This window comes from Drosophila albomicans, chromosome 2R (genome assembly GCF_009650485.2).
Source record: "Drosophila albomicans strain 15112-1751.03 chromosome 2R, ASM965048v2, whole genome shotgun sequence".
In the NCBI taxonomy this organism is placed as follows: domain Eukaryota; kingdom Metazoa; phylum Arthropoda; class Insecta; order Diptera; family Drosophilidae; genus Drosophila; species Drosophila albomicans.
In genome coordinates this window covers 12114993-12136434 of record NC_047631.2, presented here as the reverse complement: position 1 = coordinate 12136434, position 21442 = coordinate 12114993, and the positions used below count along the sequence as shown (strand labels likewise).

The 21442-nt window shown below is 37.8% G+C and overlaps 1 protein-coding gene across 4 annotated transcripts in view; it reads right to left on the bottom strand.

The window, feature by feature from the left end:
- The window catches only part of LOC117574839 (hemicentin-2), a 137859-nt gene extending 118726 nt beyond the window's left edge, over window positions 1-19133 (bottom strand). For all 4 annotated transcript variants that reach the window (XM_052007820.1, XM_052007821.1, XM_052007823.1 and 1 more), the window contains exon 1: window positions 18881-19133. The gene's annotated coding sequence lies outside the window, so the exon portion shown is untranslated. The remainder of the gene's footprint in view (window positions 1-18880) is intronic.
- Window positions 19134-21442: the final 2309 nt, after the last annotated feature.

The window sequence follows — 21442 nt, the reverse complement described above, 5'->3', positions numbered from 1 at the left end:
TTTTAATTTTATGGCCAGGTGCCAAGGCGCCCCAAAGCCGAGGACAAAAGGCCAAAAGACTTAACCAGCAGCAGCGGAAGCAGCAAAACAAAAACAAATTTCACAAAGGATTTGCTGCGGTTCAGTGAGCGAGTAGAACATTGTCTTTTTGATATACCCAGCGATTCCTTAACAATCGATACAAAATTTGAGGCAAACAAACACACACCTACACACCCACACACACACACACACTCGGCGACTTTAACCAAACCAGTCAAATTGCATGCTCAATCAATTTGCGAGCAAACATTTAAGCCTGAGATAGATGGAAAGGAGATTGAGGGGATGCTGTGCGGCTTGTGGGGTGTCATATGTGTGGCAGCGGCTTGCGGTAAAGTTTTCGCGTTAAGTTGACAAATTATTTTGGTAAATATTTGCGTGATTTCGATAATAATGTTGCTACGCTTCATGCACAGCCGATAAGTTCAGTCGCGCTTCAGTTTGATTCGGTTTGTAGGCTGTGGTCGCTGTGGTTTCGCTTGCGTGTGAAAGCTCTGTATGTGTGTGTGCCTCGACATATCTGTATCTGTATGTGTGTTGTGTCTAACTCGGCTGAAACAATGTTGCTTGAAAGTGAGCCTAGTTCGCATAGTTCGGCCTAACTCGCCGTGGCCCGGCGGCATGGCAATTAATTAGCTGGCAGTCAGAAGCGCACATATCGAATATTAATTACCGCACGCGCTTGACTGCCCCCTCCCTCTATCCCTTCATCCCTTGCTGCACCCACACATGCCACACATAATTAAGGACCATTGACAACAGCGGGCAAAACAAACACTCGTACTCGCCATACAAAAACACTTGGGGGCAAGTGCTTAAGATAGAACCTTAAAGCCACTCGATAGCCCGCACAACCATTCCACTTTGTGGTGTAATTAACACCTGCTGGCCACTTAAATAGTGCGTCATGCATGTGTGTGTGTGCATGTGTGTGTTAGCCGCACAATTAGCTGGATGGGCCAAATGCCGGTAGGCTTCATTAGCATTAGAGTCCAGCTTTTGGTTGACAATCCCAATGTCCAATATACTACACACACATTTTCCACACTGAGAGAGCAGAAAAGAAACTTTATCAGCTTTTCTGGTTGCAAGTAGCCATGACCGTGACACTTGCTGCACAATGCTGGGGCATTGTCTGTGCACCACCCGTAACATCAACAGCAACAGCAACAAGTCGAAACACTTTCTAATGAACTTTTCGACAACGGCCACAATTCTCAGCGCAAATCTAAAAAAAGCAAATACATAAACACACAGACAAAGCAGGTGAATTACGTGGCCATAGACCATAAACTCCACCACAATGCGAGACAACCAGACAGAGAGATAAATAGACAGAGAGAGAGAGAGAGAGAGAGAGATACAGAGAGAGAGAGCAAGTTATTCTGTTGTAGAAGAAAAAAAGACAATGGCAAAAACTGTTAGCCAGCCATGACGATTATGGCGCTAAATTTAATGCAAACGCGTCGAGCTCAAAAACTGAAGTCTAATTGTTCCATAGCCAACAGCCAAGGAACAACTTTATCTAGGGGTTCAGCTTAATTTAGATAAAACAAGCAACGGAATATAAAAGTTTTTGCGAGAGTTGAATAATAAACACCCTTTTTTTTACGATTAATTGCATAAATAAATAATTTGAAATAACAACACTGAATTTAATGAGAACAAGATATGTAAAACTAACTTTGTTTACAAATCTAAAGAAAAATTTAATGAAAAATTTCTCAAAAATAATATATTTAATTAATAAAAATCAAATTATACGTAACTAAAATATTGGAAATCTTAATATAACAAATTTAAAAATGAAACAGTTTTTTATTAGAAAGAACATTTGCTTTGCAAAATTAATAGTGAGCTTGTGTGCAAATATCATTATACAGAAAATAAATAAAAATACCATAAATAACTAAAATAAATGTCGGGAATGCATTTCTTTACCATTTTTCTGTATAATAGTTGCAAATGTTGAATAAAACAGATGTGTTAAAATGCTTTAGAAGTATAAGGAATTTTTGTTTTAAAAATGACAAATGTGTTGTCGATAACTTTCCAATAATTAAAATAATCTTACAGTTGTTTTTATTATTTGTTGCTAAGAATACAAAGAAATTTTCTAAATACCAAAGAAATACTCAAGAATATTCTAAGAAGAACTGTATAACAATTATTATGAAAATAAAAAGCAAAGTAAAGTGTACAATAGAATAATCTAAATGCCACTTCTAAGAAAAATATTTCTTATTATTAGAAATAATCATTATTATTATCAATATTTTAATTTGCAACGTCTTTCGATGTTTGGATGCAAATTGCAAATGAAATATACAAATTGTATTGTTTAAAAATCTCCCTTCCAATTTCCAGTACATAATATGTTCAATCAATAAGATTATTTTTAGTATCCGTATGAATTAATAATTGACTGGATATACCCGATTTGCGTGTTCAAAAAAGTGTACAGTAATCCGCAAAAATAAAGTTGTAATCGTAAATAAGAGTTTAGCAAAGTTGGACTGCAATTTGATGTGTGTTGCACATAAAAATGAAAATTGAAATTGCTTAAATTATGCATGAAATATTGTAAAGCCCTTTAACTGCACACAGCTCAGGCGAGTAAATAGTATGAATGGATAACTGACACCCATGGTTGCTGCTATCGGAGGAGTTTGGAATGCAGCAATGAAACCAATACGAATCCCAATCAAGCAGCATCATTTTCTCATTATGGCAACAATACAGTGCAAAGAGGAAGCGAGATGCAGAAAGAAGGAGAAAAAACCAACAAGGCAATCATGCGACCTGCCTCAGGCAGCTGCCTCAATGGAAGCAGTCAAATTGCCATCGCATCGAACTGCGAAGGAGTGAAGAGAGGATTGCGGGGGCGCAATGGACGATGTGCTGAGCAAGGTCAGTTGTCAGTTGGCAACGCACTCTTGAGGCACCGACCACGTGCAGCCACTGAACACATCATCGATATTCATGCGTCGCCAGGGAGGCAACAGGATGGAGGAGGCAGGAGGCGGCATGTGGCAGGTGGAGCAGGCAATTATTGGCTCGCGCGCCAGCAAAGAGATTGTGTGTGTTGCAACACACCGACTCCTCTTGCCTCACCCAAGGGGCATTAATTATTTATGGACTCGGCTCGACAATGTTGACTTATGAATATAAACATGCTGTTTGTTGTTTGTCGTTGCCTCTTCCTGCTTGTTTGTTTGCTTGCTTGTTTGTTGTATTCTTATGCAATTGTTAACGGTTTATTAGCCAGCTAATTACAAGTGCTGCTGCCACACAAAACAAGGACACAGCACGCGATGAGTCAGAGGCAGAGACCGAGCTATGGACAATGCTGCTACCTGCAGCTGTTGTTATGAGATTGCCTTGCATTAAATAGACATTAGGTTGCGCGCGCCTGTCTGTGGCATGCAACGTCGCGACAGTGACGTCTCATAGCAGCAGGCTTATCGCACGCGCTGTTGTTGTGACTGTCTCTACTTGCCACTCATTTCCGTTGCACGTTGCCAGTTGCACGTGTGTGCACAAAGAGGCGTAAAATCAAAAAGCAAATGCTGAGGTAAGCAACTTATGGAATCTGTTAATATGTTTAAAACAACAACCCACAACACACATGTATAAATATACATCTCTGAGTGCTGTGTATCATTTTACTGACACCCGCAACTCAGCTGCTTCCCATGGGCTAAACAATTAAAAGCATTCAGCAACAAACAAACGAAACTAATAAACCACATGGACAGTCTGTTCCCCCCGCTTCACCGCTTCAACGTTTCTTCGCTTCGGCTCAGCTTACAGCTTACCGCTGAGTCTTTGTTTGCTTTATGATGCTGCAGGAAATGACTCAAAGTTGGACACCAAAACTGACCAAAAGAAATAAAAATAAATGTGTTTCGAGGGCGAGGCGAGGGAGGCTTTGCAATTTCGCACTTCATTTAGCGTTAAATTAACAACAGCTCGAAACAAGCTAAAAAGAACGAAATGAAACTCAATAATTCCCAAAGAATTCTGGCATAAGGCACGAAATACACATAAAAGTGAAGAGAAGTGGAAAACGAAGACGAGATCTGCTCTGAGGCACGAATATCCATTTAATCAGAGCTAAGCGCATATGCAACCAGAGCGTCTGCGTGCTGAAGCATAAATAAGAATGAGCACGCGGCAGCAACAGAAAATGCAACTTCAACACTGAACAGCGAACAGCAATGCGGTGATGCGCTTCAGTGCCGCAGAACGAGCGAACAACCAGTTCTTTGTGACAGTGGCAATAGCAAGGAAAAAAAATTATAAAGCTTTGCGGCTGCCACAGCGACACTCTCTATGTGTGTTTGTTGCATGCAACAAGCTCATAAATGCACAGTCGCAACACCAAACAAACAACCAACTAAATGTGAAGGCCAAAGAGTCAAAGCGCCGCGTCGCATAGCGTTGCTTGTTGCTTGCTCTATGGCAGCTGTGTGGCAGTTGCAACAACAACAGCAACAACAATCAGCAACATCAACAACAACAACAACAACGTTTGCTCGTCGGGTCAGTTGATGCTAACGATGCGACGGCAGCGCATTAAATGCACAGATTTCTTGGCTATCCACATCGAAATTGAATTGAATAAAGAGTTGCCCATTGTGGCAGCAACCACTTCGCCAGCTGCCCCGCCTCCCCCCTCGTCTCTTCTTGAAATACTGTTGCTGCTGGCCAGGCAGCCTTTCATAATCGCAAATTGATGCGCCAGCAACGTCTTCGTCTCGAACTCTTCGCTCGCTCTTTGTGCAGTGGAGCGTGGGAGCGCTTTGAGCAGAGCGTCGCATGTGGCAACCAGCAACTGGTTCGCCAGCAGGCAACTTTTAGTTATTGGCTAATGCCGCTGACGATGCCTCTGCCATGCGTTTGGACAGCTGTGCGCGTTCGCCTGAATTGATAACCGCGAAATGACAAAGCCAATACCATAAAATTCATTACATTCCATTTTCCTATACCCTGTGTACAAGGTAAACTGGGTGTTTGTGGCAATTAACTCTACTCAAGTTGCAAACGCTATTATTAAATCATAATTAAGACCTTTCAAAGGTCAAATCCAATGTAATCACAAATAACATTTGAATATCGTGTGTAGTAAAGTGTCTAAATAGTAGTCTAATTAGGTAAAGCTCAGTCCAATAAAAGTAAATAGGGCAATTCTATTTATTCTATACTATTTCCTGAAACAACTTTGCTTTATTAGTTTGTTCTTGTAATTATTACACTTTTCTGTCTTTGGGTTCCATTAAACATCTAACACTGTTTTCTTCTTTTAAGCTATAATCTCACACTATTGAGTTAATTTATGTCAAAATAATTATTATGACATTTCAAAGAATTTTTTGGGATAAAATATAATTAACATATTACTCATTAAGTTGTTAAGCTATGCTGTAATTTTGTGTATACAACGGGTGTAAACTTGAAAGTGTTTTATTTTTACGATAATTAAAATATGTGTCAAAGTTTTGATAGGGAAAAATGTTGATTTTTCTAGCTGTTGGTTCTTCAAAAATGAGAAATGAATCTAGGTAATCATAAACTTCGATCAGCAGCGAAACTGAAATGTAAATATCTAAGAAGTTCTCTTATATAATTGTACATTTTTAGGTTTCTTTGAACCACAATATAAAATAACTAAAATAAAAAAAAAAAAAAACATTTATAAACTTGAGATATTGTCTGATCATAATTGAGTTTGTCTTTGTTAATCTTCTTCTTCAGCTTCTATAACCACAATCTCAACTCTGTTATATTCTCCACTGATTTAAGTTCGCCAATACTCAACTCATCTTACAGGGTATCTTTAAGTCGTAAATACGCACATAAGAATCATTTCTGCTGCCCATTTGATGAGTTTTTCGCTTTCATTTCATTACTCTTCCCCCACAGCTTTCTTCCCCCCTCTCTCTCTCTCTCTCGCACTCTTTGTATTTGTTGATATTTCTCGAATTGATTTCTTGTTAATTTTACATTTGCAGTTCGTTTGCTTTTCATAGGCCACCGACAATGAAAACGTTTTGTTTTCTTTCCCCTGAGTCAAGGTCCAGGTTTCTCACAGGAGAGCTGCCCCCAAAAGTCGCTCTACCTCTCTCTCTCTCTCTTTCTCTCACTCTCCCTCATTCGTTATCTGTCTCTTTCAGTCAAGGCAGAACGTGGCGCCAGTCTGTGCTCTTTTGTCGGCTGCTTTTGTTGTTGCTGGCTTTTTTGTTTTTATGAGCTCGACTCATTTTAGTGTTGGCCTTTCCCTTTGGTGCCATTGTTTTAGTTAAGTTGACCATTTGTATACAATTGTGCTACGCTTTGTGTCCTGCCGCACAGACGCGCCACATCGCTACATCGCTACATCGCAACACACAGCACGCTTATCTTCAAAAAATATGCCCAGGACGCGCACTCTGATTTCGCCCGCTTCCCGCCTCCTCCCGCTCCTTGGAGCAGCTTGTGCATTTGTGGGCTCATTTATTTTCATTTGCTTTGTCATAACAATTTTATTTTTTTTCGACATTCTTTTTTTTTTTGCTTGTTTTGGGAACGCATCCGCAATATTTGTGCCATTATATTCGAATTTGTTTTTAGTTTTTGTTTTTCTCGTGTTCTTGTTGGCTACTTAATGCAATTGCCGCAACAAATTTGATTTGGCCATAAAATGGCAAATTCGCCAAATAAAAGGAGACAAAAATGAAATCAAATTAACATAATTGCCAGAGATTTGTGATGTCAGCCAAGAAGGAGCAGCAACAAAGGCGCAGTTCGCAATCTTTGCATGAACTGACCGAAAAATACAAAAAGTACATTCCATAAGAATGACAAATCTTTCGCACAGTGGTTGCAAATATATATATGTATATAAAGAAGCATGAGGAAGAGTTTATCTAAACATAAATATTTCAAATGAAGTATAAAAGGAGAGATGTGTTTTTAATTAAGAAACCGGTTTCTAAATAAATATGTTTCATAATTTCAAAGTGGCCTTCTCAATTTTTTGTATAACAAATCTCGTTCATTTGCAAGCTTTTATTTTGTCTAATTTTAACAACTATTTTTTAATTTTTACCATGTTTAGAAGGAAGTAATTTTTTCGTATTAGTTTTATTATTATTTTGATTAAGCAAAACTGGTTAAATTGTATATTTCAATTTAATATAAACCTTTAAGTATGATTAAAGACACAATTATTTGCAAATATAGTATTTTTGTGAATATATTTTTCTTTAAAACAATAAATTTTGCGCATACACATCCTTTTTGTTTTGGTCATTAGCGTTTTCAACAGAAACTCAAAATATTTATTCACTGGCAATTTGTTTGGTCCAGTGTCCAATGTCCAATGTCTGATGTTGAATGTATTGTTAAGCGGCTTTTATCGACCACAAGCAAAAACATCAACAACAACAACATCAACAACAACAAGAAGAAGAATGACAACACCTTCGTGTTGTAGCATTTGCGTGGCATTCATCGACTGTCGCAGCTCGTTAGCACCTCGAAGTGGAAAGAGAGAAAACACTCTGTGTATAGGTCGATGGTTCATAGAGATTGTCGCTGCTGTTGCTGCTGCTGTTGTTGTTGTTGTTGTGGATGCCACTGGCGAGGCAATTGTTAAGTTTCGCATTTTGTATAACCCGGGAATCGAAAGGTAATCGTAATCGGCTTAGGGGCAAACGAAGCTTCAGGGGGCAACCAGAGGGCATGCAGCAGTAATAATAATAACATTAAATAACGGACAACAAGTAATGACAATTGAAGATTTACGACTCGCAAAAGCAAATAACCAGCAAATAAGCTGACTCAACATATAAGCGAATCAGATACCCTATAAAATAGATTAAGCTGAGCTTGTGTGAAATAATCAATTTAAAATGTGTTACTAACGTTGAGTCGAAAGAAAAATAATTTAAAAAAATACTATAATAATAAAACAAGAAATACTAATTCATTAGTATCATTTTTTCTTAATATAAGATTTTTAGAATAACTTTTCTGTTACCTTATGGTATTTTAATTTATGATTTGTATATAATATATTTGGTAAATTTATATTATGGCTTTGAGTATAAGAACAAGCTATCAAAATATTTTTCTGATGACATATGGTATTTTAATTTACTTCATGTTTATACTTAGTATATATACTAAATTTGTGACATTGGATCGATCGTTAAAGATTTATATTATTATTTTTCTTTCTTTTTACTTTACTTTTCTGATATTTTATATGATATGTCAATTTACTATAATATATATATATATATGTTGTGTTTATTTATATTTTAAAACTTTGAGTTGAAAAACTAAGTTTGTACTCGTTACTTAGTATCATTTTCTTTATTATTATAATTATACTATATTAATAAATATATTTTTCTATTATACATTTTAACCAATTTTCTAAATAAATATAGAATCATTACTTCTTCGAAGAAGTACTATTTTGTGTATTCCTCATATTTACAGGGTATATCATTTTTGCAGAGGAGGCTGCCAACAAGCAGCAAGAGACGAAGAAGCAAGCAAGCGCGCAGTGTAACCAACAAGCTGCACGAAGTTGTGTGCCAGTCTCATTACAACGCTGCACGTTGCACGAGCAATGCATTTTCAACTACAACAACAACAGCAACAACCAAAACAACAACAACAAATATTACTAATTAGATTGCAGGCAGCGTTGCTGATCGCTCAACTCAACTCAACTCAACTCGACTTGCAACGAGCCACAATCGTGCTCGCTTGTTGTTGTTGCTCCCACACATGCAACGTGCTGCAGCAAAGATGAGTTGCTTTCAACTAAGCTTCAAAATGCAAAAAGGTTGTTGTTGGTGGAAGGCAAATGCAGAAATCGCTGGCGAAAACTGTGTCAATGTCTGTGAACTGGAACTGGAGCGTTGCAACGCGTCTCCTTTCCCCCACTCTTCTTCCCTCTTTTCAAAGTTGTTGCTGGCGTTGCGATTATTGTTTTTGCTGCGCTTCTTTGCAGCAGCAACAGCAGCAGCAGCATCAGCATCAGCAGCATGCCAATTTACAGCTCATGCTGAAGATGCTGCAAAATGCAGAGAAGGGCCATGAAAATCGTGCCATGTTGGAGTCAGAGTTGGAGTCGCGTCGGGGCCAATTCCAATCGCCAGCTGAAAGCTCTTTTGTTACTCTTCATGCCACTGATTTGCAGGTGGGCGTAAGCTACTAAATTGCTCAAGTGAATGTCTGAATGAGTGTGTGTGCACACCTGTAATATACCAAATACCAAATAGCATATATACACAGGTGCAGAGTGCAGCCAAGTGCATCAACATTTCTTACTAACTGCAGCTGTGGCCAGCCTCTGAAATAAAGCTTCTGACTTGAGCCAAAACAGTGCAGAAATTCATTGACGCCTTTAGACGATTCTTACTGCATTCCCTTCTCTAAGTACTACTTAAAGTTTCTTTTACAAATGTTCATTTAGAAAAACAATGCAAACAACAAATTACTATTAGCATAAATTTATGTGTGAATAAATGGATTTTGTCTGTGTGTTTATTTGATGGATTCAACTGTAAATTTCAATTTGAATATGTGAAATGCTTGTTTACATAATTTCAACAAATATGCCCAAAATACATTAGAATATTTTGTACAATTATTTCTTACAATTGAAATTGGCGTGTTTTCGTTTTTTTTTTTTTTTGGTTTTAATTTGTAGATGAAACAACTTCTTGATTATCAAGGTTCCTTTTGTAAATGGGTTTAATGTATCATTAATCGACTTACTTTCAACTTTAAATATCACCGAAATATATTTTTTAACAACAGTTTTTGTTCAAATTGTTATCCATATTTATGAATAAGTTTTAAGTATACATAAATTAATAAAATTAACGCTTTTACATCTATTAAGTAGCTAATATCGATTAAGTTTAATATCTATAAAAAAAATCCATAAAAGTTTTAGTTGCAACAACAAATCGATTTTCCAAAATTTAAACAATTTTCATGTTACTCTTTTTTGATGCAGAAATAATCAATTTAAAGCCAAAAAGTATTTGAATCCCTAATAATATAATTGAATTTTAATGATAGAATAAAGCATTCAAACAATTTGTTATGCATTGAATTTCATTATTATTTATTTAAACAGCGTTAACCTTGGAAACTCACAGCATAAGCTGTAATACTTTTAGGAATTTCATATCTCGAATTTCAAGCGAATCGGAAGTGGAACAAGGGAGGAGGGGACAAAGAGTCGTCAAAAACATTTGATGTGCGATTGCAACAAAGAGAGAGAAAGTGTTTGTCATTGCAACTGATCATTTGGTTAATGGCTGAAGACGACACCGAAGCCGTTTGTTGCCTTCAATCAGCGTGGAGACAAGGTAGACACAGAGACAGCGAAGAAAGAGACGAGCTTGGAGGCACAACCTTCGGCGGCTTGTGGGCAAACGCATTAAAACCCAATCAGACTGAAGGCAAAGAGAAGAGATGGGTGACGGGAATGTGGCATGGGGCGTGGCATGATATCTGAACCATCAGCTAATGAGACTTTGACTGCGCTTGCCCAACTCCTCGTTGCCTCTGCTGATGGCTCTTTAGTTTTCGATTTGACTGCCACACGAAATAACAAAAGATACAAAGCAACAAACGAGGAGAGAAAAGTAGTATGTTTTCCCCTCTCCGCTCTCCACTCTTCGCTCTCCGTTCTACGAAGACATCGAGAAACTGTCAACGCATGTCAAATGAAAGATACATTTGACAGCCGTCGTCCAGACGAACGCTCAATTAAAGCCTCCAAAATGGGGCTTAGAGAGCCTCGGCCAAAGTGACTGGGGCAACACGCATCAGTTTTTGGCCCAAAAAGAAATCAATTAGTGCAAATTAGTGAGGCGGCCAGTTGAGAAGCAAAAGTTGACTGCAGGGCAAGCAGGTTGCTCAAATACCCTGTAATCACAGTGACAGCTTAAAATGGCCACCAAATGAGATTACTATTATAAACGATTATAAACTATAATTTGATACAACTGATTAATTTGTAATTTACTTCGATATTACTTAAAGCATTTCCCATTTAGTTTTTAACAAATAAGTATAGTATCTAATAGTCGATCAATGCCTTTAAGCCGCTTCTAGAGCGTGTGCCTTGGCTTTTTATTGTTGCCATTATAAGTAAATTATTTGGCTTGTGGCTTTTGATATGGGTATTCAATTTGTTTCTAATGAATTTTTGAGTAGAAATTCATTAGACTTTTGACTTGAATTTGATTGCCACCTCACAAAAGGCAAAAGCCGAAAACAGAAAACAGAAAACCGAAAAGTGAACAGCGGCAACCAACTGAATCGCTTTGTCTGGGCCACAATCTGCCCAGCAGCAGCAAAAGAAGCAATATAATAAAATTATGACTTAATCTTAAGTGGATTTGAACACTCTTTTTGGGGAGGGTGCTAAGAGGAGAGAGGCGGGTTCATTGGCCGCCCCGTCGTGTGATTAACGCAACTCGAATTCCATTAGTGCATTTCAAGTGCGACGCTCGCTAATGTCTCCTAATTGCACCAGCTACTGTGCACACACACACACACACACACACACACACACTCTCGCACACTAGTGCATTTTTGTGGCTAATGTTGGCACTCGTAAAATTATGCGCTTATCTGCATGCAACCGATTGGCTGCAACATTGCGTAGCATGCCGCATGAATCACACTCGAAAAGCATTCAACCATTCGGTGGCCTATGGAAAATGAAAAATCCTAAATTGATTACTCAAATTGAAACAGACACTCGGGCGTTTATGTATTTCAACTTTAAGTTAAAAGCCCAGTAAAATTAGTTGCCATTAGCAGATTTTATAGATACACTGAAAATGGGTTAAGCAAAGGTTAATAACAAACAATGTGAACAGCAATAATAAACCTGTATAAATAATGTATTTTCATTAGAACTAAAGTCTGTTAGAAGTCGAACTAAATATAAATTGAATATTTATACTAAGGTTTTCCCCACACATTATTAAATCATTTTCTATGAAATTCTAATAATAGTCTCTTTGCCTTAAGTCTAGTCTGGCAGCAGGTTCTCTTGTAGTATTTAATAGCTTGAAAGTAATCATGATATACGACAACATTTGGACAATAATTTGTATGAATGGTAACCGATATCTTTAGCTGTTTATAGGGCAATTGATCGATATAAATAATAAACAATGTTTGAACAATAATTATTGTCAGACGCGCAACGTCACAAGTACTAGAATTACCCTCCATTAATTGTGTGGGTGTCTAACATTTCCAAGGAAAATCATATGTGAAGATTATAGCAAAGTTTCTGTAGGAAAAATAGGAAATCAATTAAATGATAGAACATACGATTTGATGATTTCTAAAATGGTTTATAAATTTATATTCGATCTAAAATATATTTATGTCGTGAAATGTCGTGAAAACTAAAGCAACAATTGTGTCACTTCCGCAAAATAGATTTGCTGCTTCAGAAGTATGATTTTTCACATGATTTTAAATTGATTTGAGATTTCGTTAGAGAGTAAGAAAGCTGCCGCAAAACATGTGAAGCTTCTTTAGAGGCTTGTCAGAAAATTGATCTTTAAAAATAGAATCTAAACATTTAACTAAACATATTTATTAACCTATGTTATTGATTAATGAAAATGAGTTTTCACAAATAAAATTGAAAATGTTTAAAGGGACTTTCAAAATAACATTTGGTTCCTTTTTAATATTATATAAATTAAAAAACATATTATATAAATGACACTTGATTTTGAAAAAGGATTCAAAAGAAATTCATAATAAATAATATTTAATCTAAACAACATTTTCTAACAACTCAATATACACATTTGTAGAGCAATTGTAAGTCGCATTTTGTTCCACCTTAGAAAGCTTTTATTCCAGCTTTTTACATTGTTTCCGAATGGAAAAAAAAATTCCAGTTGTTGATTGACGGTGGATGGTTGTTTCCGTCTGCTCACTTTTTTTTAGTGGCAAATTTCTAGTTAAGACTTTTTCAATTATTCGATTTCAGCATCAGCGCGTCATGAACTCATTAGGCGAAGTGGATGCAGCAGACCGAAAATTCAAATAGACGTAACTCTCGCATTGCACGATTTCCATGATGAGATATATGTAGATGCGAATAGAAATCATATTGTGACTTTGTTTTCATTTCTTGTTGTTTTGTGCAGAGTTATGCAAATGAAAGCCTCTTATATAGTTATTGATTGGTTGATTGGCACAAAACACCTTAATGACATCTAATTGCAGCATTTACTACGAAAATGAAAATGGTTAGAATTAAAACAAAAAAAAAACAGAGAATGCAAAGTGGCGAGTTAAAAGCAAAGTCTTCTTGCAACTTTGGGAGGCAATTTGTGATTGGGGGCGAAATTCGCAGAAAAGTGTTTTCAATGCATTCGATGGAAAGTAAACTAAGCCAATTGATTGAATTGATTTCGCGGAAAAAGTCCGCTGACACAGCAGATACTTGCAACTTGCCACATGGACTGTGTCGGTGGCGGGGCCTAGTTATAGGGACAGGTAATTACTAGCGAACGTTACTGCTTTGCTGGTTGCAAGTGTTTCAAGGACTGCTGCCCCATGCAGTGGCATGAATAATTCCAGTTAATTGAGTGCACTCCAATCTCTCTCACTCACTCTCTCTCTCTGTCGCTTTGTCATTACACATATGCGTTATGTGGGAGTGTCCCCTGTGCATTTCCGGCTTCCGGCTTTGACAACCTACAACAATCGGCCCTCGCATAGGGTTGATAAGCAGCGAGAGCAACAGCAACTGCAACGGCATCACGGTGCACTATGCCTCACTTGGCTAATTCTAGTTTAATATTCAAATTATTTTACATTTTCACAAGCCGGAAAATGCCAACAGTTGAGGGTGGTTCAGCTGCACTCTGCTGCCACTTGCCACTTGCCACATGCCTCTTGCCCCCTCTCGAAACTCTTCTCGCTGTACCTGTGTGCCTCTATTATTCTTGTAGCATGCAATTGGGCTGCGTTGTTGCTGCAACTAACTTGTGTTTTGTTGGTTTACATAGTAGGGAGGAAATGAGGATGCAGCTATAGTAGGAGGGAGTAGGGGAGTAGGGTAAATACACCACATACACCATCGCAGTATTCTGTTTTCTAAACTTGCGCTCACAAATAACAGGCCCAAAATGAAACGAAACGAAACGCAATCCAACGACGTCGACGGCGACTGCGACGTCAACGTTCTGCTTCGCTTACTTCGACGGTGGTAAATAACAACTACGCTAGCGATTTGTTAAGCTTACTCGACCAGCAGTCACCCTATGTGAACTATGGATGTGCCAAGAGATGTAGGTGTAAATAAAGAAATAGTTCCAAGTGATAAGAGCAAAGGAATTTATATAGAATTTACATTTATTTGAAATACTTTCAATTATTTGTGAAGTAAAACTTATGATAAAGGTTGCTTAGGAAATACATATAATCAAAATAATAAAAAAAACCTTTATTTTTTCACTTCACAAATAATTGAAAGTATTTTAAATAAATGTAAATTTTATAAAATTTCCTTTGCTTTTACTACTTGGAATTATTTCTACAAGACCTAATTAAAATTATAAAGTTTGAGAATGAATTTCTATTAACATTCTGAGCACACTTTTTTCTTTTATTTAAATTAAACATACATTTGGAAATGTGACAATGTGACTAGACGGCTTTAAAATATAGCTAAAATATATTAAACTGTCTTACTTAAATACAGACTTAACTATTCGTCATAGTGAAAATATCCATTTTATTAATCAGATCTATCATTTTTTGTGAAAGTCTAGAAAAAGTCGTTGTCTTTGTCCATACTTTAAAAACTCTTTTCTCAGAATATATGTAAAGCTATTAAAAAATGTAACTAAATAAAAATAAACGTACTAGAATGTAAAAAGTCATGAATCATGATGATGATGAAATGTTCTCAAAATTTAAACCAGAAGATAAATTCATAAAACGAAAGAAAAATTCTAGAATATTTTTAGATTGGACCTTCTTTAGGAAGAAAATTCTATTTTCAAGCTGGAAAAAATGTCAAAATTTAGATTCAGCCCAAACCCGCAATACAAGTCAATATTTCCTACGTTATCTTTTTGATGAGTCTCTATATCAAAGCTGTAAACTTCTGTGGCGCATATTAAATTTAAATTCCAATACAAAATAGCTATTAAACATTTAATAAAACGCAGCCACAATGTAGGCAATAAATGCTGAAAGCTTTCACCCAATTACAGGGTATAAAAAGCACAGTACCAACAACAACTTTAACAAATATATTCACATATTTACATCAACAGCGATAGCAATAGCAACAACAAAAACAACAACTACACCAACAATAGGCCATGTGTTGTGTAAATTCATAAACGGCCGAGTTTAACGAACTGCGTTTTGGCTTTTGTTTTCCTTTTCCCTTTTTTTTTTTATGTGTGTTGTGTGTTTCTTTAATTTTTGTTCGTTGCTGTTTTGTTGGAATTGCGAGCAACAACCAATTTGGCGATCTCCGTTTCGTTTTTTGCCATGGTTCTCTGCACAATTTTTGCATTTGGTAAGCCAAGACACCAGTACACAAACACAAACACATAAACACAAATACTCAGGCACAGAAACACAATCACGCACACTCAACACACACACACACACACAGAGAGAGAAAGAACAATGCGAGTACAAACAATAAATTGAAATGAAATGAATGAAATACATTCAACAGCAAATAAACCAGCAAACAAACAAACAACAAAAACAACAGCAAAATACGACAACCAATTTGTGTTGCATTCAAGAATTTTTAATTCAATTATGAATATCATATTATGTATACTACACTGCCTCCTTGTGGACTTTATTGTAAGGCATCTGGATATCACGATTATCACACTTTCATTTCCATGAGCATTTTAAATAATTTAAACAATATTGTACACCAATTCAGAAATAAATAAAGACTCTTTTAACAACGTAACATTTGAGATTTGCATATTGATGTCTCTTGTCGAGAAAGGTGACAAAATTTACATGCCAAACATTTCTAATTCTAATCAAAAGAATTGCATGAATTTATGATTTGCCTAAAATCATGATCAGTAATCATATTAATTATTTGTACAATAGTTATAATAAAAAAACTGATGCTCTTAGTTGTTGATAAATGTAAATTGGTTTAATTCAATTTAATATTTCAAAATCTATTGCAGACATAAAATTTCATATTATTTACACATATTACAAAAGAAATCTCTAAGCGGATTACAACTGTAATAGATTCTAAATATGAGTAAAAAGTTTTTTTTGTTTATTTCTTTATTAAAATATATTCTAAAATATTGTACCAGCATAGTCTGCATAAATATTTAGAATATTTTGTGCAAGTAATTCAAATTTTCTATTTTTCATATTCCTTTACAATTAAATTAGAAAATATAATTCTATTATTTGCCAAATATTCAAACAACATTATTAAATTATTTAGTTTTCTTTATGGTATCAGTTTTCTACCTATTGTTATTCATTATTAAATTAGTCTGAAAATACAGCATTAAAAGTATAATAGTGAACAATATTATTCTTATTCTGCTGCTCAATTATATTAATCCATTCAAATTGTTTGCTTTACCAAATCACATTTAGTTTTCAGTGCCAATCAAAGCAATCTCAAGTTTATCCCTTAAGTTAATATAGTTAGCAAAGGTTGTCGAAATTTGAATCTGGCGCCCTGCATTATGTAGCATCAGGAAGTAAAGAATAAGTTCATGAGGTAGCTCAGCGTAACTTTATCAACTGTATAATGATATCGTATCCACATGCAAAGCAGCTTTCGACTACCTTCACTCTCCCGTTGGAGCCTGTCTGAGATCCTTTTCCGCCCACATATGCATGAGATAAAACCGATTTTCTAACAGCATTGCAACATTTTTCTTATTTACGAGCCACGTAGCCATAAAACGCATACATAAATTTCCTTGGAGCCAAAACCAAAATAGCAAAAGCGAGAGATATATATTTTTTTTCGGAGATGTGGATGAATGCAAGTCGTCGACGTCGTTGCTGGTTTTGAAGCAACCGAAAAGGAATAAAGAAATTGATATAAATGTTTGTGCAAACAGACAGTCAAAGCGATGAGGAGAAAGGGAAAGAGGGGGATGGGGAAGGGGGGAGAAACCCTTTTCCCTAGTTCGCAAATAGATAGAATTATGGGAAATGTGCGCAAATTTGTAGAAATGGCCCGAGAAAAGTGTCGTCAGATGAATGACTCTTTTACGATTTGGTGTTTGGAGACAGAGCGGGAGAGTTCAAGTCAAATGCGATACGAAATATTTGCGAAAGTATCAAGAAAGCTTTATGACAGATTTCTGGATGAGCTTTAAAATCCTTTTCTTTTTTGTTGTTGTTACGCGTATTGCGTTTGGCGCCAGTTCATTTTATCTGGCAAAAAGTTTTTGCTCTTGCAGAACACTTCATTTCATCTGCTCCATAAAATGTGCGTCAATATTTTTGTAGGCGGGAGGGAGTTCGAGGGGGTGGGGATGGAAGAAATACAAAACAATTTCCGATTATTACACTGGGCTCGAATTGAAGGGGCACTTTTCACTCACGGCAATAACCATTAATAAAAATGGCAGGCATTTAAAATTAAATGACTCCATCGCACGCGTCGCCTCTCCCTTCCGCCTCCCTGCTCCTCCCCCTCTCCACTTCACAAAAATAAGAGAAGAAGTCGAAGTCGAGGGGTGGCAACTTTGAAAACACAAAACTTTTAGGCAATTTCATTTCAACTGGAGCGCGGAATTTAAGCACCATTTGCATATCAAAACAAAATGAAATCCTGCGTCCTGTGCCGACACCGACATCCACATCCACATCGCCATCGACATCGACATCAGCGCCACAGCTGGCATCTTGAATGGAAATAAAATTTGGCATCCAGTTCCTTGCTCCTTGTCTGCTCCTTTTCGAGAGTGTCGACGGCGACGCAAAACAATTAGCGGAAAATGTTCTCAAACAATTTGCACGCCTCGAATTGAGTTAATTGCAGATATTTGGGTTAGACTTTTGGCCCCTTCCCCCTCTCTCTCTCATTCTCTGTCGTCCCACGTCAAAATATCATTAACATGAATTTATAAACAATAAAACGTCAGCTTAATTAAATTTTATTGTGTGACTTTCGGACACGTCGATGCTATTCTATTTATGCGTCAATTAATTGGAGGCGCCTCCATTGAAAAACTTCGGTTCAAAGGACACTTTTCCTTAAATAACTGTCCATAAATAAATACGTATGTGTGTGTGTGTGGGCGCATCGAAGCGTTTAATCCTTTGTCACATTTCATACTCGCTGTTGGCCATGGCACTCAGCGGGCTCAAAGGCTGTAAGCCCGGCCATATCCTCGGCTCGTAAATAAAGAAAAAGATTGTGCATTTTATTGATGAGCCAAAAAGTAAACGACGCCCAGGGCCAAAATTGGCTCCGAGTTCACTCTTGTTGTTGTTGTTGTTGCTGTTTGTTATGGTTGCTGTTGCTGTTGCTGTTACTGTTACTGTTGTGATTGCAACTTTCTTTTCGAGGACACTCGAAAGCCGAAAGTTAAGACTTAGCACGAAGTCAAAGTGAAACTGTGTCAAACTATTTTCCACGACAACACTTGTTTAATAGATACGTTGTTGTTGTAGTCGTTGCACTTGCCACTTGCCACACAGTTTAGTTAGTTAGCTACTTGGTTACATACATAGTTACATTTCACGTGCATTTGCTCAATTTTTCATTTCTTATTTATTTTTGTTGCTATACCTTTTCTTTTTGCAATATTATCTATTCCTTTTTATACTTGGTTGGTTGTATTTATTTGTTGTTGTTCGCTTCGTTTTGGGGGGTAACGGAGAATATCGCGAGTTACTTTGGGGGCGACCCGCGTTACGCGTTGGGGTAGGTTGGCTCTATGTGATAGAGAGTAGTAGGTAAGTAAGTATGTTTCACTTTTTGGTACCTAGTTATGTGAACTCGGAAACTCGCGTAGGCCGCAGCTGCCAACTGTCCCGCACGAAATCCCAAAGTGAACTGAGCTCTGAACCTCAGGCAACGTCAGTCAGCGTCGGACATGCAAGCTGAGTGGAACGTGAACTCAAGCCCGAGTCACACAACTCGAACGCGGCGAGAGAGCGCTCTCTCTCTCTCTCTCTCTGTTGCGAGAGCGTGCGTGAAACAAATGGAATTGAACTGCAAGTAAGTGTGTGGGAATGAGCGACCTAACACAATGCGCTCAAACACGTTCGTGTTGGCTGGATACCGAACATGTTGTGTTTACGTTTTTTATGCCGCTATGCAGGCGAAAGGCTCTCATCACGGTTTGAGCGTGTTTTCAAGCAAAAGTTGCAGCAACATGTGTGAGCAACATTTTAACAGCGGCACAAATGTAGAGTACTTTGGATAAATCGAATGTTATGAATGAAAATGGTACCAGAATTGAAGGAAAAGTATTTTGTTTAACTAGTAATTAATGTAATCTTAGTAAATGATTGCTTTTATGTTGATAACTCAAGCAGTTGATTATGAAGTGAAGCTATTCTTTACGATATCTAGTTTCATCAGTTTATACTTTCGATTCTTACCGATATTTCACTCAAGCGAGACAAGCAAACGACTTGCGGGAAATCATCTAATGCCTCACACACATCGACATTATAAAGAGTTTGTCGCTTGAATGGTTTGTGGCAATGTAACGACTTAAAGTACTGTCGTGGTTGTTGTTGCTGTTGCTGCCTGCGTGAGGCATGCCCCGATTGTGTCGCACAAATTATGGGCCTAAGGTAACGCATAAAACGCATCGCTGACTTTTGCTCTGCTTTGCGACTCGTTTCGCGTTCGTCTCGAATTATTTTATACGCTCAAGTGATTGTTCCCCCTCTCAATGTTGCCTGCCCCTTCAACGAGGCCACGCCCACTCGCCCCAAATTGTGTGTGTGTGACAGTCAACGTTTAATTAAGAGTCTTGCTACAGTTATTTTTTTTATTTTTTGCCATACCACACGCACCAAAAGTGGCCGAAAAAACAAAACAAACGTTGCAGAGTGGCATGCAACACGGTGGCAGCACGGTGCTTTAAGGTGCCTATCAAGTGGCAACTTGCCGCGTTGATACTGCAAAATTCGCATTAAAATCAAATGCCATTTCAGATATGCGACTGTAAAGCGGGAGGCAGAAGAGGAAGAATTGAAAGATGGGCAGGGATACTTGCAACGAGGACGAGTCGCTAAGGAGCGCCTGCAGTGTTGTACTGACAGCGCACAGCTAATGACTAATGGACTCTTAATGATCTAACAAGGTACACAGAGCGAACGAGAGAGAGCGAGGAGAGAGGGAGAGAGTGGGGCATGCAACACAACACCTTGCAAACGACATGCAATGAAGCGAAGGATGCGAAGGACTCGCTGCAGTTGTTGTTGCTGCTGTTGCCATTGTTGTTGCTGTTTGGCGACAAAGTTCAAAACTTAATAATGCCACATTAGTTTTCGGGGCAGGATGACGACGCGACGTTGTTGCCACGATGATGTTGCAACTACCAGCGAGCAGCTAACAGTGGAGTGCTTTACTTTATTTTTTGGCAAGCAACGAAACGATGCCGTTTACAGCGTGCAACGTGCAAGGTGCCACGTGCAACCGTGTTGCCACCTTGCCACCTTGCAGCACGTCGCGCGCGATTCGCGACTCGCGAGCATGCAAAATGCGACGGTCGTCCTTTTAAAGGACACGCTGCAAGTGCAACTGTGAGTGCAACAACTTTGTCAGCAACATTGACAAAAATTAAATTAGTAAATTTTGTTGCAAACTTACTTCGAGGGGCAACTTTGCTGCAGCTGACCAGCTGAGGTCACAGGTCACTGCGCTTGTTGCCGTTGCCATTGCTGTGGCTGCCACACACACTTTTGCGCTATTCATGCGCTTCATTTATCACATAGCTGTCGCTTCTGTTTCTTGTGCTCTGTGCAAAATTAGGCTTTGGTTTTCTAGATGAGACGCGATGCCGTTTTACACGCTGCCGCACAAAGCAAATGCTTGCAACATATGTCAAGTAATCAGCAGGCAACTTTGCCACACAGACCTCGACTCGATTCGAATCGACCAACAGATCTCTGTCTGCCTTGAAGGAACTTTACTGACGCCAACCTTCGCGGCACATGCCAAGCATAAAATTGAATATATATCTGTGTTCCCCTCCCCTCCCTCCCTCTCTTCTATACTTTGTCTACATCTATAAAATGAACCCACAGACGGCAATCGCAAAAAGGTAACTTTGCTAGACGAGCCGACGAACTGTGCGTTAAGTAAACCTTGCAAACAAATCCCAAGCCCAAG